Source organism: Lithobates pipiens, unplaced genomic scaffold, assembly GCF_037356315.1.
Source record: "Lithobates pipiens isolate NorthernLeopardFrog02 unplaced genomic scaffold, aLitPip1_a1.2 Scaffold_30, whole genome shotgun sequence".
NCBI lineage: Eukaryota > Metazoa > Chordata > Amphibia > Anura > Ranidae > Lithobates > Lithobates pipiens.
The window spans coordinates 125428133-125455284 of NW_027507791.1; the positions used below are offsets into that span (position 1 = coordinate 125428133).

At 44.5% G+C, this 27152-nt stretch overlaps 1 protein-coding gene across 1 annotated transcript in view; it reads left to right on the forward strand.

The window, feature by feature from the left end:
• The first annotated feature begins 5431 nt into the window (after nucleotides 1–5431).
• ARHGAP5 (Rho GTPase activating protein 5) overlaps nucleotides 5432–27152 on the forward strand; it is a 97035-nt gene continuing 75314 nt past the window's right edge. Inside the window, exon 1 of the mRNA XM_077464821.1 lies at nucleotides 5432–5666. The gene's annotated coding sequence lies outside the window, so the exon portion shown is untranslated. The remainder of the gene's footprint in view (nucleotides 5667–27152) is intronic.

Consider the following 27152-nt stretch of genomic DNA (forward strand, 5'->3'; position numbering starts at 1 on the left):
CTTTGGCAGAATAGTTTGTATAACTTCCCCAGGGGTGTTCAGACAATGCTGAGGAGGAGGTCATAAAGAATCTGTCACAGTCAGTGCTGGCATGGCTGTGGGATCAGCTGCTGCTTGTAAACATTGGGCATCCTTTTTTGCATGGATACCCTCTAGGGACCTTCTGCTGTAGTCAGTGCAGCCTATGTTTACCTGTCTCCAGTGTATGCCTGCTGCTAGAGACGAGCGCTGTCAATTAGTCCTTGTAGGTTTTCACCTCCAGGCTAACCAACGTGGCCAGACAGTGGTGGGGGGAGGAGTGCAAGCTGTGCAAACTACAATGCCCAACAACTATTAGTAACTTGTAATCAGTTTTTTTTTTTTTTTTTTTTTTACTTACCTTCTCCACTAATAAGATAATCCTCTTATTTCCCATTGTAGCATGATGACAAGGGATCATGGAGGTCATTACCCCACCAGGACCATAAGGGACCAGAGCCATTGGATTCTATGACCAGCACTGATGTGATGGATGAATGTGAAGGTGGGGGGGGGGGGGGTGGGGGTAGGGTTGCCAACTCATCTTCAGCCTCAGAAGATTTGGTTGTTCAATGACCAGGCCCTTTTTTGCGATTCGGCACTGCGTCGCTTTAACTGACAATTGCACGGCCGTGCAACAGTACCCAAATAAAATCGACATCTCTTTTATTCCACAATAAAGCTTTCTTTTGGTTGTATTTGATCGCCTCTGTGTTTTTTATTTTTTTTTGCGCTATAAACAAATGAAGAGGGACAATTTTGAAAAAAACACTATCTTTTACTTTTTGCTATAATAAATATCCCACATTTTTTAATAAAATTTTTTTTTTTTTATGTATTCTACATATTTTTGGTAAAAAAAATTGCAATAAGCATATATTGTTTGGTTTGCACAAAAGTTATAGCGTCTACAAAACAGGGGATAGATTTATGGAATTTTTATTATATATATATATATATAATTATATATATTTATTTACTAGTAATGGCAGCGATCTGCGATTTTTATTAGGACTGCGATATTGCGGCGGACAAATTGGACACTTTTGACACATTTTTTGGACCCTTGACAATTATACAGCGATCAGTGTTATAAAAATGCACTGATTACTGCATAAATGTCACTGACAGGGAAGGGGTTAACACTACGGGGCGATCAAGGGGTTAACGGTGTTCCCTGGATGTGTTCTGACTGTAGGGGGGAGGGGACTGTCTAGGAGGAGAGAGAGAGAGAGAGAGAGAGAGAGAGAGAGAGAGAGAGATCGGTGTTCATACTTAGTATGAACACACGATCCGTCTCTACTCCCCCTGCAAGTACCAGGATCTGTGTGTTTACACACACAGATCCTGGTTCTCGATCTGTCACAAACGATCACGGGAGCCCGGTGGTCATCGCGCCAGCTGGGCACTCGCATCAGCTCTGGGCACACGCTGCAGGCGTACGCACTCCTAGTGGCCAAAAGGTGAAGCGACGAAAGGTAACGTTGTTTCGCCCAGCTGTGCCATTCTGGCCGGATGGTTGGCAAGCGGTTAATTGCACAGGCTCTGTGGCTGGTTAAGGTGGTAATTAAATTCACTTAGTGCCTTATCGGCATTAAATTAGCCCTGTGTAATTTATTTCACATGCTATGAAGTTCATAGCCAGTAGCCAATAGCTGCCCTAGCGTCGTTTTTTGTCCGTCGGACTAGCATACAGACGAACTGATTTTTCGACCAGACTGGAGTCCGTCGGAAAGATTTGAAACATGTTTTATTTCTAGGTCCGTCGGACATTTGGGAAAAAAAAGTCTGCTTGAGCCCATACACGATCATAATATCCGACGGATTAATTCGTTGGACCTAGTCCGTCGAAATGTGTACGCGGCATTAGTCTTTGCAGAGAGACCCAGCCTTGTATGGATGCTGGGGATGAGGGTGACAATACTCCAGTGAATTCACTACAAGCTCTACATTGTTGTCCCCTTACTGGAGTGGGACAGAGACTTCAGCTAATATATTTTGTGAAAGAAGAAGCTTTAACCACTTATCTACCAAGGTACATTTACAAGCTCCCAACTGTCCCTGATTTGGAGCAATGTCCCTCTGTCCCTCTTTCCTCCTCATTTGTCCCTCATTTTGGTCTGATCTATATAGTTGTATATAAAATGCACTTTTTTCTTTCAAAAAGGGTTTCCCAGTGCTAAACCTTCCATCCAAATTCTAAATTGTTGCATTTGTAAATGTCAAAACCCAGTATAAAGGAATAGTAGTGATAAAAAAAAAGCACTTGGGAGTTTAACTTATTTTTTTTATGTATAATTCTCCTTTAAGGGGACGTGGCAGAGGGTGTGTCCTATGCCTACATATATTTGCTAATAGGTGTCCCTCATTCCCATCTCAAAAAGTCGGGAGGTGTGCATTTATAAATTACATTGTACACAGATGATTAAACTGCTGCTCCTGTGAGCGATCCTGGCTTTAAGACCCCTTTCACACCAGGGCGTTTTGCAGGCGCTATAGCGTTAGAAATAGCGCCTGCAAAACGCCCAAAAGAAGCTGCACCATTGTGTGTAGTGTGAAAGCCCCGAGGGCTTTCACACTACAGCGGTGCGCTGGCAGGACATCAGAAAAAAGTCCTGCCAGCAGCTTCTTTGGAGCGGTGAAGGAGCGGTGTTTACCGCTCCTCCACCGCTGCTGCCCATTGAAATCAATGGGGCAGCGCTGTAATGCCGCCGGCAAAACGCCGCTATTGCGGCGTATTGCCGGCGGTTTTAACCCTTTCGCGGCCGCTAGCGGGGGTAAAAGCGCCCCGCTAGCGGCCGAAATGCGTCGCAAATCCGGCGGTAAAACGCCGCTAAAAATGGCGGCGTTTTACCGCCGACACAAGGTGCGGTGTGGTGTGAAAGGGGTCTTAGACCCCTTTTACATTAATGCCGCGTACACGCGGTCAGATTTTCCGATGGGAAATGCTGGATGTGAGCTAGTTGTCGGAAAGTCTGACCGTGTGTATGCTCCATCGAATATTTGCTGTCTGACTTTCCGCCAACAAATTTTTGATATCTGGTTCTCAAATAAAACGTTTTTGTCGGAAAGTTCGATTGTGTGTACACAAGTCTGTCGCACAAAAGTTTGTGCATGCTCTGAATAAAGCAGAAGAGCTGCACTGGCTCTTGAACTTCCTTTTTCTTGGCTTGTCGTACGTTTTGTACGTCACCGCGTTCCCACGTTTGTAATTGTTGGCCAACATTTGTGTGATCATGTGTATGCAAGACAAGTTTGAGCCAACAACCTTCAAACAGAAATCCATGGTTTTGTTGGCAGAAAGTCCGATCGTGTATACGTGGCATAAGTCAGTTTGCAGGTGTTTTAGCACTAGAAATAGCGCCTGAAAACTGCCTCCCATGCTGCCCAAATGTGAAAGCCCCTGTGCTTTCACACTTAGGCAGTGCACTTGCGGGACGTTAAAAAAAGTCCTGCAAGCAGCATCTTTGGGGCGGTTTGGGAGCGCTGTATACAGCACTCCCAAAACACCCCTGCCCATTGCAATGAATAGGCAGCGCTTCCGAAGCGCCTGAGAAGTGCTTTGGAAGCATCGCAACCCGGGTGTTTTTAACCCCCTCTTCAGCCGCTAGTGGGGGTTAAAAGTGCCCCACTATGGGCCCGAAAAGCACAGCTTAAAGAGCGGTAAATCGCTGCTAGGATGAGCAGCGCTTTACCGCTAATGCACGGGTGGCCTTAGTGTGAAAGGGATCTCAGAGCTGGCAAAGGGCTTTCTGATAAGGCCCCATTCATGTGGCCGACTACCTCTGTGTGCTGTGCAGGGCCGTGTTTGCTGGCACGGGAATGGATGGGTTTTATGTGCACCCGGGGAGCCCCATAGATGTTTATTGGGATATGGGGCTGCACAGACACAGTCGCTGTTTCGCAATGTGACATCTGTGCAGGTATATGTCTCCTAACCCACCCTATTATTGGCAGAGGCATTATCCAAGGATCTGCAGTAAATGGACAGAACACCGGCATGAGGGTGCATGCAACACCTGTGCATCCGTGTGCTGGTAGAACACGGCCCTGCGCAACACTCAGAGCTAATTGGCCATGTGATTTGGTCCCAAAAGTGATCAGGTTGCTCTAGAGCATTACTTTTATGGGGCTCACAAAGTGCGCCCCAGCCCTTCCCCCCTGCCGCTGGTGCCAATTGTGCCCTGAACTGCAGAAAATGACTTCCCCAGTGAGTGCAGGAGAATGTTCCACAATCCCTCTTGTAACTAGTGACCCCGGGAGCGGTGTGGATTAAATTACTTCTGGGGTCACAGCCGGCATTTCTCAAGGATGCAGCTATTCAAACATGATCTGTGCAGGAATAGCTGCATTGGAGGGCAGGGGAGACGTTGGGGAAACAATAAACCCCCATTGCCTCAATAAAGAGGACCTGCCCGCTGCCCATGCTATCACATAGGGGGCCTGTTAGCAATAAAGTTAATAAAATAATAAAATAAAAAAGTGTAAAAAGAGAATTATAAATACAAATGTAAAGCACCCCAAAGTCGAGCATGTGTATGTACCATCAGTTGTGTTGGGTATCATGTGGGGTATCTTCGCGATCATTGGAAGGAGAGCAATAATTCTAGGGCCAAAGTTCACACTTAACTCTAAACTAGTAATCTGTAAAGGCGTTTAATATCTCCTATGGACAATTTTGGGTGCTGTGTTTTGTGTGCTGCAATTTCATGGGCATGCTCAATTTTACAGATTGGCTTGCTGGGTATCTATTCAGTCAATGTAAGTCCGTCTTTTATGTTACTATAAAAATTGGGTGTTGTGTCACTTAAATTCATTTGAATGTATTTTCTCCTGAAATAAATGTTTGATTAGCTGTGCAAATAAAAAATTGCCACCACCACCATGTTATTGTACAGGAAGTCTGCTGGCAGGAACTATCCACCTCTGTGGGGTTTAGTGAATACTGATGTGTGCAGTGAGGTAGGTGTTACTTTTTGGGTGTATTCTACTTGATATGGACGGCTGTGAATTTTGGAATAATGAAGCACAACGGCTCGGTGCTCTGTGAGCTACTACGATGCAGTACAGGAGGCTCATTCTACTTCCCGCTTTCTTTATTCGGAGACTAAAAAAAAAGTCAGTCAGAGGCTGCGGTCACCAGCGTTTTGCGCTAATGACTAAAAGACTACACATCCCAGAATGCCTCGGGAGCGGAGCCAGCAGAGTGGGCGGACCACGGTCCGAAAAACACGTGTTCGGGGCGGGGCTCCACAGATGATTCAGGAGGGGCGAGGTCGGGAGAGGGCTGCGGAGAGAGGCGTGTCAAGGGTACGGCCTTGGGTGTGGTCTAGCAGGGAAGGGCGGGAATACACTTGCGACGGGAATGACGTCTACTGACTGGAGGATTCTCTGGGAATGCGCGTGCACGAGTCCGCGCGAACGGGGTTTGCTTCGGGCTTGGAAGGGGGGGTGTCGCGAGCGAATGCGCGCTCCCTCAGCCGCCGCCATTACTGAATTGAGGAGAAGCTGTGGAGAGAGAGCGGCGGCGGGAGAAGGGACGAGAAGCGGAGGAGAGGGCACCGGATCCCGGGACTGACACTGACAGGGAGCGGCGGAGGCTGCTGGAAATGTGGGTCGTGTGAGGGCGGGATGTGTCCCCGAGACAGGTGAGGAGAAAGCGGGGCCCCGAGGGGAGGAGACAGGCCGAGGATGGCAGGACCTATCCGGGGGGCGGAGAGGGGCGCAGTGCCGGACTCCTCCGACCTTCATCCCAGGAGGCCACCCCCCCTCCCCCCATAGGGACACCTCCTCTCCCAACTTCATCCACCCCCAGACCCTTCTCACCCCATCCATCCCTGCATAGTCCTATGTCACCTCATCCCTCCACTCCCAACTTCATCCTTCTCCAGACCCTTCTCACCCCATCCATCGTCCTATGTCATCTGATCCCTCCCCCAATAGGAGAACTCTTCTCCCAACTTCATCCTTCTCTCCCCATCCATCCGTCCCTGCAGAGTCCAGAATTGGGGGGATTTGACCTCATCCTGATCTCAGATCTACATATACGGTTATGTCACACTTCTCCCTGACATGATCACCACATGAGGAACACTAGCAACAGGAACTTCACAACAATATTTCATGTCTGTCCCTGGATCCCCCCCCCAATCATTTCTCTCTGGGTCTGTCCGCTCCTCTGGTGGAGGATTTACATTTAAAAAAAATAAAAAATTATTGGAGAAGATCATTGGTGATGGAAATCTGGAGGGGGGAGGGGCGTAGCGTGACCCCTCGCCACCTCTGATATTTTGTGAGAGAAGATGTATACACTGAGTGGAGGAGCTGTGTGGAATTGCATGACTGGCCACATATAGTCCCAGACACCGACCAGTGGCAGCAGCCTTAGGCACGGATCAGACGCGCTGGGCCAGTCATGAGTGCCCCCCCCCAATGCGCCGGGCCAGTCACAAGTGCCCCCCACATGCTGGACCGGTCACAAGGGTTGCCTGTGACTGGTATATTCCTGTGACAGGTCCATGCATCAGAGTATTAGCGCCGGTCATGAGCCCCCCCCAATGCGCCAGACCGCTCACGAGCCCTCCCCCAATGCGCCAGACCGGTCACGAGCCCTCCCCCAATGCGCCAGACCGGTCACGAGCCCTCCCCCAATGCGCCAGACCGGTCACGGGCCCTCCCCCAATGCGCCAGACCGGTCACGAGCCCTCCCCCAATGCGCCAGACCGGTCACGAGCCCCCCCCCAATGCGCCAGACCGGTCACGAGCCCCCCCCCCCAATGCGCCAGACCGGTCACGAGCCCCCCCCCCCAATGCGCCAGACCGGTCACGAGCCCCCCCCCCAATGCGCCAGACCGGTCACGAGCCCCCCCCCCCCCAATGCGCCAGACCGGTCACGAGCCCTCCCCCAATGCGCCAGACCGGTCACGAGCCCTCCCCCAATGCGCCAGACCGGTCACGAGCCCTCCCCCAATGCGCCAGACCGGTCACGAGCCCTCCCCCAATGCGCCAGACCGGTCACGAGCCCTCCCCCAATGCGCCAGACCGGTCACGAGCCCTCCCCCAATGCGCCAGACCGGTCACGAGCCCCCCCCCAATGCGCCAGACCGGTCACGAGCCCCCCCCCAATGCGCCAGACCGGTCACGAGCCCTCCCCCAATGCGCCAGACCGGTCACGAGCCCCTCCCCCAATGCGCCAGACCGGTCACGAGCCCCTCCCCCAATGCGCCAGACCGGTCACGAGCCCCTTCCCCAATGCGCCGGACCGGTCACGAGCCCCTCCCCCAATGCGCCGGACCGGTCACGAGCCCCTCCCCCAATGCGCCGGACCGGTCACGAGCCCCTCCCCCAATGCGCCGGACCGGTCACGAGCCCCCCCTCCCCCAATGCGCCGGACCGGTCACGAGCCCCCCCTCCCCCAATGCGCCGGACCGGTCACGAGCCCCCCCTCCCCCAATGCGCCGGACCGGTCACGAGCCCCCCCTCCCCCAATGCGCCGGACCGGTCACGAGCCCCCCCTCCCCCAATGCGCCGGACCGGTCACGAGCCCCCCCTCCCCCAATGCGCCGGACCGGTCACGAGCCCCCCCTCCCCCAATGCGCCGGACCGGTCACGACCGCCCCACACGGGCTGGACCAGTCACAAGAGCTGCCTGTGACTGGTCTATTCCTGTGACAGGTCTGTGCATCAGAGTATTAGCACCAGTCACAAACGTGCCCCCCCCCCCCCCCCCCCCACACATGCACCGGACCAGTCACAAATGTCCCCCCACACGCGCCGCACCAGTCACGGAAGTTGCCCGTGACTGGTCTGTTCTTGTGACAGGTCCGTGCATCAGAGTAATAGAGCACCCAAAAGTTAGGTAGGTACCAGATTTGTAGCTGATATACTGCGGTAGGTTACAACCTCCTCTCTTGCCAGTACATTGTCATGATCACTTACTGCTGTTTAGTTGCTGTAAAATTGGTGCAGCGAGGACAGAAATAACGCACACCTTGGAGGGCATCAGTTTTAGGGATGAGACTAAACGAAAGGCTCGCTAATCCCCTTTGCTGCCAGATGGCTCAGCAACTCATTGTGCTGCAATTCATTGCGGGGTTGTCTGACAGTAAAGGAATTAAACAGAATTTAACCTTTGTTGGGTAGTAACCTTTTCCTGGCTGTATTTTACAAATGTATGCAGAGAGAGTGCAGTTTATGTAGAATGTTACATTTGCATTTTGTTTCAGCCAGAACAAACTGAAACATTCTATGTGACTTGCTGCTTTTCAGGTTTTTGTTTTTAGACAGTGATGAATCTTATAGGGAAGTCTGTTCATCTGTTAACGTTATTCCTGTGTATGTTGTTTGGTTTTTATGTTTGTTTTATGTGTTCATTTATCACATTGTTAAAGTAGACCCACACTTAATTAAAACTTGGTGAAGTTCACCTTTTGTCACTGGGTTTTGGGCTTGTGTCAGTGACATCGGTTGGAGACACTTCTCAGACCGCTGACATGTACATTTCACCTCCATGTGACCTGCATTGGACCAGCCCATAGTGGGGTTTGCCTTCCTGTAGACTAGTATGGGAATATAAAACTCATTTGATGCATGCAAAAGTCTATTGGCACTGGGCCTAAAGTGTGGCTAATGTCAATCTAAAATGAAGTAGCCGGTTTAATATATTAGGGGCCCCTACTGAGGTTAACACATTGCTGCACTTGCACTCTTACCCGAACCTGGGGGCCAGCTTTAAAAAAACTAGAAAGCCTGCACCAGACTATATGGGTAGCTGAAAGTGACATAGTTGAGCAGCAAAACTCAGGTATTCTAATTGCATAAATTACATTCAAGGGTTCAAAAGTGGCTCATGTAGTGCACCATGGTATAATGGCAGTGTCCGGTGACAGGCCTACAGGGGGCTAAATTAAAGTAATCTGCTAAAGAACTGACTTTAAAAGGAGTTAGGGCACTAAATGGGCATATAGTGCCCAATATATGGGCAGTCAAATAGAATATATGGGTAATGCCCAACTGTACCAATATATCGGCAACAAATTGGCAGTATTTACGATACACAGCTGGATAACAGCCAATTGTGACAATATCCAGGTAACAAATGCACAAATGGAACAATATACGGAAAACAAATGGACAGTTGGGACCATATGCATGCCTGTAATACATTTTTATATTTATTTAGTTCTTCTTCTATCGAAGTCAGACATAGTAGTTTGTTACTCCCACCTCCTAAGCTATGCCTAAATCATAACATAGTAGTATCAGAAACTAGTACACAAATGTATACTGTGTGTGAATGTACACTGTATATCGGGGCTTGACAAATTTGCTTTGAATCTAGGAGTCTGCTAACATTAGGAGTCAGTTTTGTTTAACAGCCTTATTTTGAACAACAAAACCCCTTCTCTTATGTGGGCTGATAAAAGCCCAGGTGCCCGGACACCTTTTCTAGTCGCCATGGGGACCTGGCGCTTGGGATTAGTCGAGAACCCTGCTGTATATAGATGGATCGTTATACACAACCAGGAGGGTGGAATAAATATGTTCTAGATCAGCCTTATTCAACAAGGGGGCCTTTTAGGTTTTTTTTTTTGTTTTTTTTTCAGGGGTGCTGTGGCAAAATACCTGTCAAATAAAAATTGTATACAAACAAGCAGGTGGATGAAACCTGCCCTCTAGTTGCACAAATCCACAGGTTTTCATTTTGCACCGATGCAACCTTTCAGCTGCCAGCGTCCTAACAACCAATGACATCACCTGTTAAGGAGGGCCCCGGATGCCTGAGGAGCATCCTTGTTTGCCCCTCCCCATCAGCACTTGGGGTCACATTAGTATTCATAGTTTTCTCTTCTCCCTCATTCACCTAGTTGGTACTAGTGTGCAAAAGTGTATTTGCTTTGGAAGAATAAATCGCCTCTAACGTTGGGTATCCTACATGTGCGGATGTTGCTGCTTCATGTAAAACTAAGGCTCCATGCACACTGGAGCTCTTTAACGGACATTTTTTTTGGAGTTTGGGTGTTTTTTTTTATTTTTTTTTAACAGCCCATGAACTCCACTCCGTTATCCTATGTGTCCATGCACACATGGACATTTTTGAACTTTTATCAGCAGTGGAGTTTATGGGCTGTTTTCTGAATGCCATAAAATCGCGTTCAGGAGTCGTTTTTCTGACCACAAAAACCACTAAACGCTGATAATCGTCGCTAAACGCTCAAAAACGCCCCACCAGCGTTTTCTAAAGTTTTTGATCCATTGAAAAAAAAGCTGAAAAACGCTAATGCAAAAACGTTAAATGTTGACTGTAAAGCTACTGGTGTTTTTATAATGTTATTTTAACGTCCTTTGTTCATGGAGCCATAGTTTAGTTTTTTACATATTTGAATGGGGTGCCTTAACTAAAAAAAAAAGTTGAGAAACAGTGTTGAGGATTCTGTGTGTTAAGACTGTGTGTTAGGATACCCAACGTTAGAGAAGCTTTATTCTTCCAAAGCAAATACACTTTTTGTTTGTCCTCTGGGGTTATGTAGTACAGATCTGTCAGTGCTCTGCATTCAGTCTTGGCTACATTACCACTGGGTTTGTGGCTCACACTCTACCCAGATCACCAGTGCCTTACCATCCTCACTTGCCACCTCCACTGCAGGCTGGATAAGCTCTGAGAATATCCTCCTTCACTGCTGGGCCTACTGTTCTGCCTCCCTGCCAGCCTGACACAGACTGGAGCAGTACCAACATCTCACACTGACCAACTGCCAACTATACACGCACAGCACCCCCTGCCAGAGAGATCTGTACACTGAACTCTGACATACACACAGCACCCTCTACAGGACAGACCAACACACTGCACTCTGACATAAATGGTCACTCGAGTTTTATTTGTTTTGTGTTTTTGATTTATTTTTATTTATTTTATTTTTTCAGGCCCCAATAGCAATCTGGCAACTGTCCAGTCCTGGCTTAATGTTTTAGCAGTAATTAAAATATACAAAGTTTTATCCCAGTGAGAGACATTGAAATGTTTTTAAGTATGAACTGCAAAATTACTGGTAAAAAATGGCTAATGCCTTATTCAGTTTAATTTATTAAAGTACTAAAGACCACATAGAATGAATGCAAGAGCCACATATTAAACAACTACCAATTTGACAGCCTTTTATAGAGGTTGATGAATTAAAATACATCTGCCATCAGATATAGTTTTACATACAGGTATACATTACGTAACACTTTTTTTTTTTTGCTCACAATTCTTCCCTTAACAATACCTTTATCTGCTTTTTCTGTCCTTGTCGGAGACCTCTTCATTAAAACTCAACTCCAGGAATTCAACCACTTTGTGAAATGTGCAGGCATAGTATGAGGGGGTGCAATGCCGCTTCCTGGACGTATCTTTTTTATTTACATCAGACAGTATTATGGAGCTCCGGGCTCTGAGAGGAGAGATGCTTGTCTTCTCACACACAACAGCTCTGCTGCCCATTACCAGAAGCCTTTGTTTTCTGAATGAGTTTACTTAAAGTGTAAGTAAACCCCCATATTGTTTTTAACCAAGGAAGCTGCCATCTTTACCTCTGTTTAATCCACAACTGCCATGATGCTGCACATGTGCTCAGTTATGACACCAGCTATTGGTTAGTTTGACAGTTTAGTTGAGAGCACAACCAATGGAAGTGTTACAATTCCGGCACGCGCCGGAAATGAAACTGTTTTATGGATGAGTTTACTTCCGCTTTAAAACTAAGCGCTTTGTGATTGGGCAGGAGAATGGGGGGCATGTTTGCAGCTAAAGGAGTGGGGACCAGTGGGTCTGGCATCAGGCCTATGAAAACATAGCAATTGCTATGTTTCTGCTGCATCATATGTAGAATAGATTTAAGTCCCACAATGTGAGATGCACCTCATGGGACTTAAAGCGGAGTTCCACTCTTTTGTAAGCTAAAAAGTGTAGCTGCTGATTTTTAATAAATACACACTCCCCTGTACCGTCCGAAGCCTCGCTCCTCTCCCCCGCCTCTCAGCAGTACAGGCATTGCAGGTGTGGGCACCTGGCTGTGACGATTGTGGCTTTACAACCAAACCAACACATCCTCACTAGTCCAGTTGGGTGTAGCTAGGGCTTTCCCCAGCCCATGTACACACAGCTATAAAAAAGCTGGAAATGCTTGTGATGTCACTGATGTGACCCCAGGTCAATGATGTCATGGTCAGGTCATTGATCTGATTGACCAGTGGCCATATCGACACTGCTCTCTCTCCACCTTTTCCAATCAGAACACTTTGCATTCCTTAAAAAATGCAATGTTATCTAAATGGTGCTGTTCCAAGCAAACAACCTCTTGTGTTCACTAAACAGGGATGCCTCTCAACATTGGACCTGGAAGCCTGTGGCAATCGTTGTAGTAGTGGTGCCTAATACAGCGATTTTTTTTTTTTTTTTTTTTTTTTTTTTTTTTTTTTGCTTCCACTAGATCTTACAGGTATGACACGTGCTGGACCAATGGTACTATGTGAAAATATGCATACCTACACTTCAGGTATAAGAGCGCTTTCACACTGTTGTGGTTAAGTGCCCCCCTGTGTTTTTCATGTGGGTTACCGGTGGTTTCCCGTGAACTTCTATTTGGTTGTTTTTGTTGTGTTTTCTGAAAGCACACCGACAGTCTTGCATGCTGCATCTTTGGTGTTTTTATCACATTACACAAAACAATCCTTCCAGAACTGATGTTCAGTTCTTGCAAGAATATTCAGATCTCAGCTTTTACCAAAGATTTGTTCTGTAACTTCACCTCTCTCCTTGCATCTCCTTTACTTTTAGCTGTAGTGAAGGATGGTTAGTCTGCAAACGGGTGATAGAAACTGAATTCCTTTTACGAAAACAACTTGGAAGGAAGTGGTGATGTACTGTACAAGCAAGTCAGCAACTTGTGCTGAATGAGTCGTACTTGATGTAAGCGTTCAGTTTTAAATCATCCATATTTAACTCTCTAAGTATAGAGGTTTTTATATACTTTTGTCACTCCCACTCAAGCAGCTTTGTCATTTTATTTACCCAGTGAATTGGTTTTGCAGTAGAAGTGAAAGTAAAGGGAATGTAGGGGAATTCCAATGCAACACGTGACTTTTATTATACTGATAAACCAGGGTATTTATTTTTCTTGGAGGCGGGGTGGATTTGATTTAAATCAAGTCAATTTGAAATCATAATTATTAAAGAGCAACTGTCCTCTCTGCCCCACAGTGGCCCCTGCTCTGACTCGCTGTTGACGCACCAACAGTCCCATTCACTTAAATGGGACTGCTAGTGATGTGGCAGCGACACAAGGTGAGGGATGTGGCAGCAGCAGGTGAGTGGATTCCCGCTAACAAGTGCTGCCATGATGGATCTCACATGACAGGTGCTCTTTAAATGTAAGGACTCATTCTTGCTGGTAGTTAGGAAACCTTCATTTTGTTTACAAATATTAAAGATTCTATTTAGAATAATTAAGCTTTCCATTTAGTAAAACAGCGATATCAGAAAGGATCGTCATACCAATTGTAGTAGATTTGAAAAACAATGGGATAAAGGAATATTCCTGAACCTTGTTTTATCTCATGGTTACTGTGAAATTGTGTGAATGCAGAGCTTGGATTCATTGAGTTTAACAAAAATGTAAATATTGCAGAATATACAACCTCATGCTACATAAATAAACTCCATTTCATGAGTAAACTAAATTATTAATGTATCTTAAATAGACAACTTTTTTTATTTAGATTTTTACTCCAGAAGCATTTTATTGAAATAAATTTGATACAAATCAAAGTCCTTTTATTATTATTATTATTTTTTTTTTTTAATATCCACCCTGCTTGGAGATGCCTTTTACCTGCCCGTCAGTTGATATAATGTAACAATATCAAATTTAAAGTGATTCTGAAACCTAAACGTTTTGTACCTCGGTGCCTTCCCTGGTCTACTCACCTGAGCCCTCGATCATTCCAGTGTCCATCTTTAGTGACACTTCCTTCTCTCACAGGCTTTGCTGAGCTAGCGTGAGCCATTGGCTCTACCTCCTCCTGCTGCCAGTTAAACCCTATTGTGGGCCCAAGCTGTGCTGTCTTTTGTTTGATGCAGGCAACACTACTGGAATTGAGCTCACAGATGTGTCACCATAGGAAGCATCTTCCTATGGTGGCACACTGAGAAGAGGAGGAACCAGGAACGCTAGAGGGGGTCCCGAGAAGAGGTTTGGGGCCACTCATTGCGCAGTGCAGGTAAGTATATCGCGTTTGTTATTTATAGTATAACTAAAGGCAAAACTTTTTAAAATGTTTTTTGGATAGAGTGGACAGCGATTAAGAACCCCCTTAGCTTTTATTGCTGTCTGTGCTCCTATTAAGGAGACAACCCCCCCCCCCCCCCCCTCTCTATTTGTCCTGTTTTTACAATTATCAATGAAAGTGTGTAAAATCCCACATTTTGGGTTGTGCCTGGAAAAGTAACAGAGGGGAAATCATTCAATGGGGGACACTGGTCCTGGGGACCCCAAGGGATTCCCATAATTTGGAGGGATTTCCTCTTGCTTCCTTTTTGGCTATGGGACAGGAAGCAAAGGGAAATCTCCAAAATGGGTCACAGATTTGGGGGGGGGGGGGGAGGGGTTATAACCCTCACCTACTCTATCCAAAATTAAGAAAGTTTTGCCTATAGACTTACTTTATAATCGCTTTGATTAAATCTATTTTTCAGGATTTCATCGTGGCCTGGCTGAATAAACCACATTCTGGCCCTTTTCAACTGTGCAGTATAAAGAGAAATTATTGTTTGAGTGTCAACTCCTCTCTGAACCTGTCTCTTCCAGTGTAAATAGTTTGTTGTGATTCTGTATTTTGCTTCTTATGCAATCAGAAATGCTGATTTTGCTGAATAAAACAACAAAACATTTCCTTGTGTGAAATTCATTAAAATAAGTAGACTTTTTGGTAAGCCTATCGTAGAGAGTTACGTCTAAAAGATTTTTGTGATGCTTTCAGTTCCTGTCCATGTTTCCGTTTGGCAGCCGCCAGGCTGTTCTTTGCAGCTGTGGCCTGATGGGAATGACAGATTGTAGTCTCCATACACAGTGATCATATCTTTTTAGGTTGCTGTTGCTGGCATCATTTTAGTCAAGACCTAACTAATCCTTATGTCTGCAGTCCAGTGCTGACCTTACTACTCAGCTGCTATGTGATCAGCAGTTTTACAATGTGTCTTCTGAAGAAGATATTGTGTCTTAACTTGAGTAGTTATAAAGCAACTACATACAAAAACAAAATCATTTGAGCATTGGTGTTCCAACAACTGGGAGTGGTTATAATAATAGTTAACACGTTTGCTTGGTTTTGTTTCATGCTGTATGATCAAATTTATTTGTTTGCATTCAGCCCAACGGGTTAAATGAAAACAATTTGACACACATGCTCTGTGTATGGGGGAATTTCTGCCACTTTATTGTATTCTGACAGGGAGAATAGGGAGTTTTATACTATAGCCAGTGGGACTGATTGTTCGGGAAAAGTCCAACAGGCTGGTTGTACACAAGTTGATTAATGGACCGACTTGTGTGCAACCAGCCTGCCCATACATGGCTCACAATTGATTTCCGATCCATGTATGGTTGGCTTTAAAGACTTCCTGTGAATTTTTATTTTCATACTTTAGCAGATCTTTTGCTGTTGACCATTCTGCACAATAACACTGATTACGTGATCAAGTTAAGTGCTTCCTTTATAGCTGGAGGGCGTATGAGAAGTGGATGTGCATACCAAGTGCTGAATAGCAAATAGCAAAACTGACAAAGGCAAAGCCTGTAGCTTTGGGTTGGTAAAGGGCTGACTGTGTGTGTATATATATATATATATATGTGTGTGTGTATGTGTGTTTTATAGCAAACTAGTAAACAAACCACATTAACCACTTGCTTACTGAGCACTTAAACCCCCCTCCTGCCCAGACCAATTTTCAGCGCTGATGCACTTTGAATGACAATTGCGCGGTCATACAACACTGTACCCAAATGAAATTTTTATATTTTTTTTTCCCACAAATAGAGCTTTCTTTTGGTGATATTTAATTCCAGCTGGGAGTTTTATTTTTTGCTAAACAAACAAAAAAAAATCATGTTTGTTATAAAATTTTGCAAACGGGTAATTTTTCTCCTTCATTGAAATGCGCTGTTGGGCACTGATAGGCTGCACTGATGGGCACAGATGAGTGGCACGGATGTGCACTGATGGGTACCACTGATAGATGGGACTGATGGGCACTGATAGGTGGCATTGCTGGGTGGCACTGATGGGCATGGATATGTGGCACTGAGCTGCAGCACTGTTTTTGTGGCAGATTGTGGGCACTGATAGGTGGCACTAATGTGTTTCACTTTTTCCCCTACTTAGGTGGCACTGGCAGGGTGCAGGTGGGCACTGATCATCTGGCCGCGATCGGGACAGATGTCCCGATCACGGCTCTGTTGCGATCACATGATCAGCTGTCATTGGCTGACAGCTGATCACGTGGTAAGGGGTCGGGATCGACCCCTTTCTCTGATCTATTATCAGCCGAGTCTCATAGACTCGCTGATCAGAGCGCGCCACGCACGCCCCTCAGGGGGCGCGCAGGCCGCTCATGTATGGGACGACGTCAATAGACGTAGTCCCGGCAAAGCAGGTCCGCACTGTAGCCGTCATTTGGCTATAGCGCGGATCTCTAGAGGTTAAAGAAAAACAAACCACATTAAAGCTTAAATGTATGTGTGGTAAATGCATATGTAGTGCAGTTTAGTTAAATAATTGTACACAAGAGATTAGACCTCATGAAACATTTTTGTTTTTGTGGAAAGTTCAGCTTTTTGTAATACTTTCTTCATCAAATAATCAAAACCCAAGCTTAAAACAGTTTAAGTCCAAAACCAAAAATGTAATATGTTACAGCTTATCATTCTGTGGTGGCTGCATTTAGGTCTCTCTCTCTCTCCCCCCCCCTTTTCTGGTAACCTGGTGATCTGGCACAGTAGCACATCCGTATTATACAGACACCACTCTGGATGTAGGAGAACAGGGGGGCAGATTTGAACAACAGCATTGTCGGCCTGAGGGAGAGTGAGTGTTAGAAGTACTAGCAGATTTAAATACACGTAAACATTGAAGCCAAACTCAAGCTTACACTTTATAAACAGGTTTTTCCTTTTTTGGATAAAAAGTTTTACATAAATAAAATCTGATTTATTCTAATAACCCCGCTGACAGTGGTAAGTGGTTTGTTTAATGCCTGTAAACTGATATGTGGTTTTCAACTCCTGTCCTCAGGACCCACTAACAGGCCATATTTTAAGTTTTACCTTGGGGATATGCATACTAGAATACTGCAGTCACTGAGCAGAAAATTACATCGCCTGGGATATTTCAGTTAACTTGCAAACCTGTCCTTTTAGTGGGTACTGAGGAAAGGAGTTGAGAACCACTGATCTAGTGGAACCAATTGCCTTCAGAATTCACCTAATTAGTAAATAGAGCCCACCTGTGTGTAATTTTATTTATTCTCTGTATAAATACCTCAGAGGTTTGTTAGAGAACCAACGGCATAAAGAAGGCCAAAGAACACACCAGACAGGTCAGGGATAAAGTTGTGGAGATATTCAAAGTTGGATTAGGTTATAAATAAAAATATCCCACACTTTGAACATCTCACTGAGCACTGTAAAATTCATCATGGCACAACTGCAAACCTACCAAGATATGGCTGTCCACCTAAACTGACAGATCAGGCAAGGAGAGCATTAACCATAGAAGCAGCCAAGAGGCCCACGGTAACTCTGAAGGAGCTGCAGAGATCCACAGCTCAGGTCCACTGTCCACTGGATAACTATTAAGGCCCATAGACACGCTTTGATTTTTGGACATCAATTATGTTACGACGACCGATAGTCTGCAAATCTTACTGTTAGTACGGTGCTTTCGATAGCCGATTTCACTCTTTCATCAGACAAAAGCTGGATGTGCAGACTATAACATTTTTGTTGGATGTGAACTCAACGTCTCATTTTCATTTCATTAGTAAGGTTTTCATAAGAGCAAGACTACGCATGCTCAAACCGAAAGAATACATACAAAACTATTCAACACTTTACGTCACTTCTAATGAATTCTGTCAAAATGAAAATTCTCATATTGTTAGTAACCTCTTCACTTTCGACATAAGAATAGCATGCCACAAAAGGCAGATGTTCTGTTGTCCGAAAAGCAAAGCTTGTGTACGAGGCTTTAGTCGTGCACTCCACATATCTGGCCTTTATGTAAGAGTGACAAGAAGAAAGCCATTGTTGAAGGAAAGCCATAAGAAGTCCCGTTTGCAGTTTGCGATAAGTTTTGTGGGGGACAAAGCAAACATGTGTAAGAAGGTGCTCTGGTCAGATGAGACCAAAATTTTACCTTTTTGGCCTAAAACAAAAACTCTATTTGTGGCGGAAAACTGACACTGCAGCATAATGTTGGGGGGGTGATGCTTTACTTCAGAGACAGGGAAGCTGGTCACAGTTGATGGGAAGATGGATGTAGCCAAGTACAGGAATCTTAAAAGAATTTTGTCTTTCAAGTCTGTAAAAGACTTGAAACTGGGGAGGAGGTTCACCTTCCACCAGGACAACAAACCGGGCAGTGCTACAATGGAATGGTTTGGATTAAAGCATATTCATGTTTTAGAATGGCCCAGTCTAAGACCAGACCTAAGTCTAATTGAAAATCTGTGGCAAGACTTGAAAATTGTTGTTTTTAGATGCACTCCATACATTCTGACAGAGCTTCAGCTGTTTTGCAAGGAAGAATGGGCAAAACTGTCATTCTCTAAATGTGCAAAGCTGGTAAAGATCTACCCAAAAAGACTTGCAGCTGTAATTGCAGTAAAAAGTGGTTCTACAAAGTATTGACTCCGAGGGGTGAATACAAATGCATGCCACACTTTTCACATTTATTTGTAAAACAATTTGAAAACCATTTATCATTTTCCTTCCACTACCCAATTATGTGGCACCTTGTGTTGGTCTATCAAATAAAATCCCAATAAAATAATTTACGCTTTTGGTTGTAACATGACAATATGTGGAAAATTTCAAGGGAGTATGAATACTTTTTCAAGGCACTGTATGTGCCAAGCTCAAATTTCATGAATCGGGTTTACATCCACTTGAAGAGTCTAAATTACATGCAAGGTGACTGGTTTCCTTTTTTTTATTAGAATTATAGTAGTAAGCTTGTTCTAAAATATTCAAACCTGAGTGTTAATGCATTTTCAGAGACAAATAGCATTTTGGAAAGAATAAGACAATACTTCTGCAGCTCTGGTAATGCTGTCCTCCAGCTTTGGGTTGTACCAGTCCTCCTGTGGTTGCTGCAGTTAAAGTGGTTGTAAAGGCAGAATTTTTTTTTTTGCGTTAAGATAAAAAGCCTTCTGTGTGCAGCAGCACTCCCCTAATACTCAATTGAGTCCCATCTCGATCCAGCGATGTTGCACAAGAGACTCAGATGTCCAGCACTCCCCTCATTGTCTGGGATAGCAGCAAAGCTCCATTGGCTCCTGTTGCTGTCACTCAGTGAGCTAATAGAGAAGGGGGGGCAGGGCAGGCAGTGGCTCCATGTCTGAATGGACATGGAGCCATGGCTCGGCTCTGGTGCCCCCATAGCAAGCTGCTTGCTAGGGGGGCCAGGAGCACTGAAGAGGAACCCGACAAGAGGAGGATCTGGGCTACTCTGTGCAAAACCACTGTACAGAGCAGTAAGTATGACGTGTTATTTTTAACAAAAAAAAAAAAAAAGACTTTAGCATCTCTAAGTTTTTTGTTTCAAGTGGAATTTGATAGTCATCTAAATTCTTTGGGAATGAGTGGGAATATAGTAATGGCAACTGTGGAAAATGCAGGTTCTCCATCTGTTTACTCTGAAGTCTGAATTCGTATGAAAAAATGTCCTTTTATCGTGTAAACATACGACCAATGTTTTCATCCGAGATTTACACATCTTTCTGAATTGAATTGAATCTTATCTGAAAAATTAGCTGATCATGTGTGAAAACAATTCATACACCTCCTAAAGTTTACCTTTTTGTGTACTACAGTGTGGACATTGGCTCTTAAAGCTGTAATAAACTGCTGCAAAAAAAACAAGAAATGCATATTGTGCTAGTAGGCATCCTCATACCAGCATACCAGTACATTATGCGAGAATTACCTTTTAGGGTGCTTTCACACTGGGGCGTTGGGGGTAAAACGGCGCTATTTTTAGTGGCGATTTACCAATGTTTTAGCGGGACTATTTGGCCGCTAGCAGGGTGTTTTTAATCCCCGCTAGCAGCCGAAAAAGGGTTAAAAAGCACGCCGGCAGTTTGGCGGCACTGCCCATTGATTTCGATGGGCAGGGGCGCTTTGAGCGGTGTGTACACCATTCCTGGAAAAAGGAAAAAATACTGTGCTCCTACCTACCTTGTGAAAAATAATCAAATGTATAGCAGCAGCTACTAAGTGTAATACACACAAAAACACAGTGAAAAAAGAAAGTGTCTGCACTGAGAAAAATACCCCCATAAATAAATAAACCAAAAAAATAAAAAATAAATGCAATCAATTCATGAGTTATTATGTTACTTAATCTAAATGAATAAGTGAACAGACAAAATGTGATCCCACAACCAATATTGAGTGAATAAATACATGTGTGGGACTTTTACACAGGCTGGCCACACAGAGAAGTCCAAATTGCAGGGAGCACCGTAAGGGGTTCTAGAAGCATAAATTACACCTCTAATTTCCTAATGACCTATTACATTTTTGAAGGCACTGGAGCACCAGGACAGTAGAATTGCCCACAAAATGACCCCATTTTGGAAAGCAAACATCCCAACGTATATTCTATGAGGCATAATGAGTCTTGAACAGTTAACTTTTTTCCACAAGTCTTCGGAAAACGTGTAAAGAAAATGAAAACATATTTTTTTTCATATTCACAGTTTATAAGATATTTCTAACTCAAAGCATGTACATAGCAAAAATTACACCCCAAAATACATTCTGCTACCCATCCTGAGTATGGCGATACCACGTGTGTGTGTGTGACTTTTACACAGCGTGTCCACATACAGAGGCCCAACATGCAGGGAGCGCCGTCAGGTGTTCTAGGAGCATAAATGACACACCTAATTTCCTAACGACGTATTACATTTGTGAAGGCCCTGGAGCACCAGGACAATGGAATTACCCATGAAATTACCCCATTTTGGAAAACAAACACCCCAAAGAATATTCTATGAAGCATTATGAGTCTTTTGAGCGGTTCATTTTTTTTCACAAGTCTTCAGAAAACACAGCTCTTCCACAATCGCCGCATTGCGGGCCCCCGCAGGAGTGGCGAAATACAGAGGCCGTCATATGACGTCCACCCAGAATGGGAGATCCCATCTGTGGCCGTCATATGATTATGGCTGGGTATTGAAGTGGTTAAACAGGATATCTTGCCCTAGAATGAATGCTCTCACTCTGATGTTCATGGCAATACCTCCACATGTGTGCTGTGATCACTATATATATATATATATATATATATATATATATATATATATATACACTGAACCAACGTGTGTGTTTGCATTTGCCCAGGGGGATGGTGGTGGTTTAAAATAACAACTTTTTTTCTTTTTATTTAAATAGTTTTTTACACTGTTTATTTTTTTTCTATTTAACTTTATTGCTATCGCAAGAGATGAACAACATCCTGTATGATAGCATAGGCCAGGGCTCGACAAAACCCAGGCGCCAGGTAGCATTTGCGACTAGAATTAGTGACCTGGGGCAGCACAGCTGGGGGTATCCTGTCTCTGTGGTTCCCCCCCCCCGCGTGATTGCGTCGGGCTGTTCCGCTGGCGGCTGGTAATTGAGGCCGTGGCTTTGGGGCCTTCTGTGGGTTCCTTCTGGAATCTGGCGGCCTCTTGCGGTGGCCGTTGGTATGACAACCAGCATTTTTCATATTGTGAAAGATAATGTTACGCCGAGTAAATTGATACCCAACGTGTCATGTTTCAAAATTGCGCCCGCTCATGGAATGGTGACAAACTTTTACCCTTTAAAATCTCCATAGGCGACGTTTAAAAAATTCTACAGGTTGCACGTTTTGCGTTAGAGGAGGTCTAGGGCTAGAATCATTGCTCTCGCTCTACTGATCACGGTGATACCTCCCATGTGTGGTTTGAACACCGCTTTCATATGCGGGCAGGACAGGGCGCATTTACATTTTTATTTTTATTTTTTATTTTTATTATTATTTTAACTTTTATTTTGATTTTTTTTTCACTGTTCTTTTAAAAAAGAATTGTCACTTTTATTCCTATTACAAGGAATGTAAAAATCCCTTGCAATAGAAAAAAGCATGACAGGTCCTCTTAAATATGATATCTGGGGTCAGAGAGACCTCAGATCTCATATTTACACTAAAATGCAATTTTTTAAAAAAATTGTAAGTTGAAAAAAATAAAATAAAAATGTCCCTCTAAGAGCTATGGGCAATGACTTGGAGATGGGGGGGGGGGGGCTCCTAACATTTTTAGCTGGCTTCTAGATTCCAAGCAAATTTATCAAGCCCTGGCATAGGCAGTGACAGGTCTGTTTTATTACTTCTAGAACAATTCCAACCTATAATATTTAAAAAAAACTTTTATCACGTCTGCACTTGTACCCATGGTCATGTGATCATCCAGCACTATGTTCTTCTCATTTACTTCCTGTGGGGGTCCTTCTTCCAGGTGCCCTCGTCACTGCCTGTGTGATCTGGACAATTATTATTGGCCACCCTGCAGAGGGGTCCTATTATTATCCTAAAGAGAAGTGACATTGGACCCTTAGAGAGAGAAGGGGACCAGATGGCGAGGCTTACAAGTGATGTTGGATTAGCGGTCCCCACAGGAGGGAATGCTGTCAGCCAGGACCTTGATGGGGTGATTCGGGTAAGTATAACCGGCTTCACCAGGTAAGCATGCTTTTAAATGAGTAGAGTGCCATAAATACTTAATACTTAAAGTAAATTATCTCCTAAAGGTGCATCGTTTAGGAGATATTTATTTATAAATTCTATAATTAAAATAAATATAATTTTATATTTATTTTAGTAGCAGCCAGTGATATTACCGACACATGCACACTATGCCCTTGATGGATGGTGTGCCATCCATTAAGAGAGCTGTGGCTTGTCCATTCCATGACTGGAGTATGTGACCCTGGAAAGCAGACCGGGTGATGATGGAAGCCCTCTCAACGGTGAAAGCGTGCTGCTGGAGGGCTTAGTTTTAAGGCAACTCTATCATTATGTGCGCATTGTGCATTGTGTGCTAGCAATGCATACTAGCATATTGATATTATCCTGCAGGGGCCCTCTTTATTTGTTGTGCTGGTTTAACTGCTTTGGTCTGATTGCGGTTTGATTCCACTATTCAAGAACCTGTGGGTAAGTCCTCCCGGTCACCATGCACCACCCACAGATCTACATTTTAAAATGGTTAACTTAAAAAAAGATATCTATATCAAATTTAAACTCGACAAGACAAAACTATATGTATGTGAGATAGAGGGATGTCAATCTATATTTATCAGGGCTTGACAAACCCCAGGTCGCAGAGTGGTGCATGGTGGCATAGGGAGGACTGGGATGACTGGATGTGATTGTGCAGTCGTAATGAAGCTCACATGTTAGAAAAAGTTTGACATACCTGCTCGAATCAATGCTGGTGTTTCTCGGCCAGGGTCTCTGACGAAGAAACATGGTACCGCCCAGGCATCCACCACATCACGCTCTCTGACGTCAGTTCCGGTATCTGCGCCATTCCAATGGCTTCTCCGGTCCACGCTACATCCTGGGGACACATGAAAATAGTGGTAATCCAGACTGGAGATCACGGGGGGGGAATAGAGACCAAGATTCTTTTACGATTAATTGTTCAGCTCTAATATATCCTATGTAAAAATTTCAATTGGACAAATTGTCCCTTGCGGAGATCATGAGTTTAGTGTATTGAACCATCACATCCTATTCCTTCTCCGAAAGGGCAGGTAATGTACATCATTTTTCCACTTCTGGAACAAAGTAGTTTTATGGCCATGGTTTGTTACACGGGTTTGACAAAAATATGGAAACCCTACATTACCTGCAGGTGTGAAAGTAACAACATTTTAGTGATGTAACATTCTTTTGCGTCCGCTGTGTGATGAGACACCTAGCTAACAGGTGGGAAGCCTCACTTTGGTCATGCGCTGCTAGTAGTACCGAGTCATGTCAGAGCTTACCGAGTTTCAAAGGGGGCAAATTGTTGTTGCCCGCCTAGCTAGTGCCTCTGTGACTGAAGTTGACAATTGGTTGTGTTGCAAGGTACTGTATCAAAGGTTATGACGGCATATACAGTTTCCGGAAAAGCGTCTGATAAACAAAACCGCGCTCAACATGTTCAACTGAACGGAAAAGAAAAATTGACATTGCGCAGGATTGTGACCTGGAATAAGAGAACTGCTGCAAAAGTAACTGCAGTGCTCAAATTCACTCTTCCAAGGAACTCCATGAGCAAAACATTCATGGGCGAGCTGCAATTACTAAGCCACTAGTGATCGATGTTCTTGCTCATAAGAGAAGAGTGTGCTACAACGCTCATAAATCGTGGCATATCGATCAAAGGAAGACGGTCTGAATGGAGCTTCACAGTGTTCCCAACCACCGGAATTTACGTGTGGCGAACACCGTCCCAAGGTTACAACCAGGACTGTCTTGTGCCAACTGTAAAACGTGGTGGTGGTGCATTCATGGTTTAAAATCGCTCTAAATTCATTTTGTTCTCCTGCCTAGGACTACATGTCCCATGAGACATTCCTCCTCACACATTCACAAGTTCTCAGGCACTTACATGCGTGGATTTTGTACTGAGCTCTACGAGTGCTACACTATTTCCTAAAATGTAAACAAATACATTTTGCAGGTCAACTAGTTGATCAGGAAAATAGTTAACAGTTATTATTATGGTCGATTAGTTGTTTCAGTCCTAGCCCAGAGAACTAGAGATGCTGGAGGTCTTTTGTTTTAAGCGTAAACTCATCCATAAAACCGTTTCATTTCCGGTACCTGCCGGAAATGTAACACTCCCATTGGTTGTGCTCTCAACCAAACTGTCACCATGACAAACTCACCATAATGGAAATCATGGCTGGTGTCATAACTGGTCACGTGTAGCATCATGGACGTTGTGGATTAAACGGGCTAAGATGGCAGCTTCCTTGGCTGACAATGATAAGGGGGGTTTACTTACACTTTTTTGAAGTCAGTATTTCAGGACCTCGGCATCACACCTATGCAATAACTTGATTTGCAAACGAGATGATTGGCCCCTCAGTTTTCAGACTGTTGAGACCTAATGCTGCTTCTAATATCTACAAACTAGACAAAGGCCCTTCGTCTTGCAAGGCAGAGATTAGAGCAAACTTCTGACTAGGGGTGCGCATCTTCACTGGTCTCACGATTCGATTCCGCGATGCATCACGATTACCGACGAGCTCCCACTTCCGTTTGGCCCGCTTAGGTGGCCCTTCCACCCTGCTATCTTCTGGGACACATCACAGTTCCCAAAAGATTGCCTGGCTATGCAGGACAGCGCAGCGAGACAAGCGCACTTGGCTTTGAAGCTGCAAGCATCATTCAGATATCCCCACTCAAAGTCCAGGACGTCACATGACATCCTTGGGCTGGAAGTGGTTAAAGAAAGCAAATACTTTCTAAGGAACCATGCCATTTGCTTCAATGTTGCACAACTGGTAACGCTTTTCTAAAGACTGCAAAGCTATACTGAAAGTGGCTGTAAACCCTTCACCCCCCAGGCAGCAGAGAGAAATGACACTCGGAGCTTTAGAGAGACCGGTACAAAGTATAGAAGGATGTGCTCCCCCCCCCCCCCCCTTCCCCATGTCAAAGGTTTACAACCACTTTAAGTGCTCAGAATGTGATATTAGTCCCATATCGGCCTTGGATGTAAACCCTCAGATATACCCAGTGAAGTGAACAGCCTCAGATGATGCACAGAGATGAAACAAATCTCCCTACATAAGTTTTACATGCAAAACTGCTGTCGACAGCTATATTCTTTAGAAAGTGCACATCGTGTTCGATATTTTTTTTTTTTTTTTTTTTTTTTTTCCTCCTGTTCTGCACTGGGTGTTAATTCTTGGCATACACTGTGTGGAGGAACGGCCCCCCCATATAGGCAGAGGAAGGAAGGATTTCGGGCTGGTTTTATCTCTGTTGTTAGAGAACTTGTCAGAAGTTCTCATGCTGATAACAGAAGAACAGAGCAGAAGAAAGACCTGGGATTTGGGGCTTTAGAGAGAGAGAGAGAGAGAGAGAGAGAGCGATAAGAAAACACTGCAGATATGTGCTATATTGGGCGGGTTCGGCCAGTTCAGTAGAAACTGGTCGACATTGGCCTGTGTGTGCAGCGGCCAAACATCAGTGAATGTGTACGAAGTGTATTGGGACTTATTTAAACAGGAGATCTACTGAACATCTTGAATTGGCGTTATATCATGATGGGGAGATCCATGAACTGTCACCTTCAATGATTGTCCGTGCCAAAGTGTGTTTGGTCAAGGTGTTTCTTTAACCTCCCTAGTGGTCTGATTTATATTTTTTAATGTCATTGCAGTACATTGTTTTCCATGGAAATTTTCTTTTGTATTGTAGGCCTGTAATTCTTAGGAATAACTCACTTAAACCTGTCCAAACAAGAGTCTAGTAGACATCCCGGTTATGATAAAGTTTGAAACACAAAATCATAAATTATATTATAAATAATATAATACAATTTAATTCAATACTATAATCAAAAAACAAAACAAAAAAACGCTGACATTTGTCCAAACGAATTACTATCACTCAATTCTGGAAGTGATTTTAATTCACTCTCGCTGTTTTCTAGCTGGTCTAAAACCGGTTTTGACCTTAAGGAACGCTTTTTGCATGCCATAGACATTCTCAAGTTTCCAGGCAGAAAAAACGGTAAAAGTGCAGGCAGGGCCCTGGACAACCTGAGGTGAAATGGTTTGATA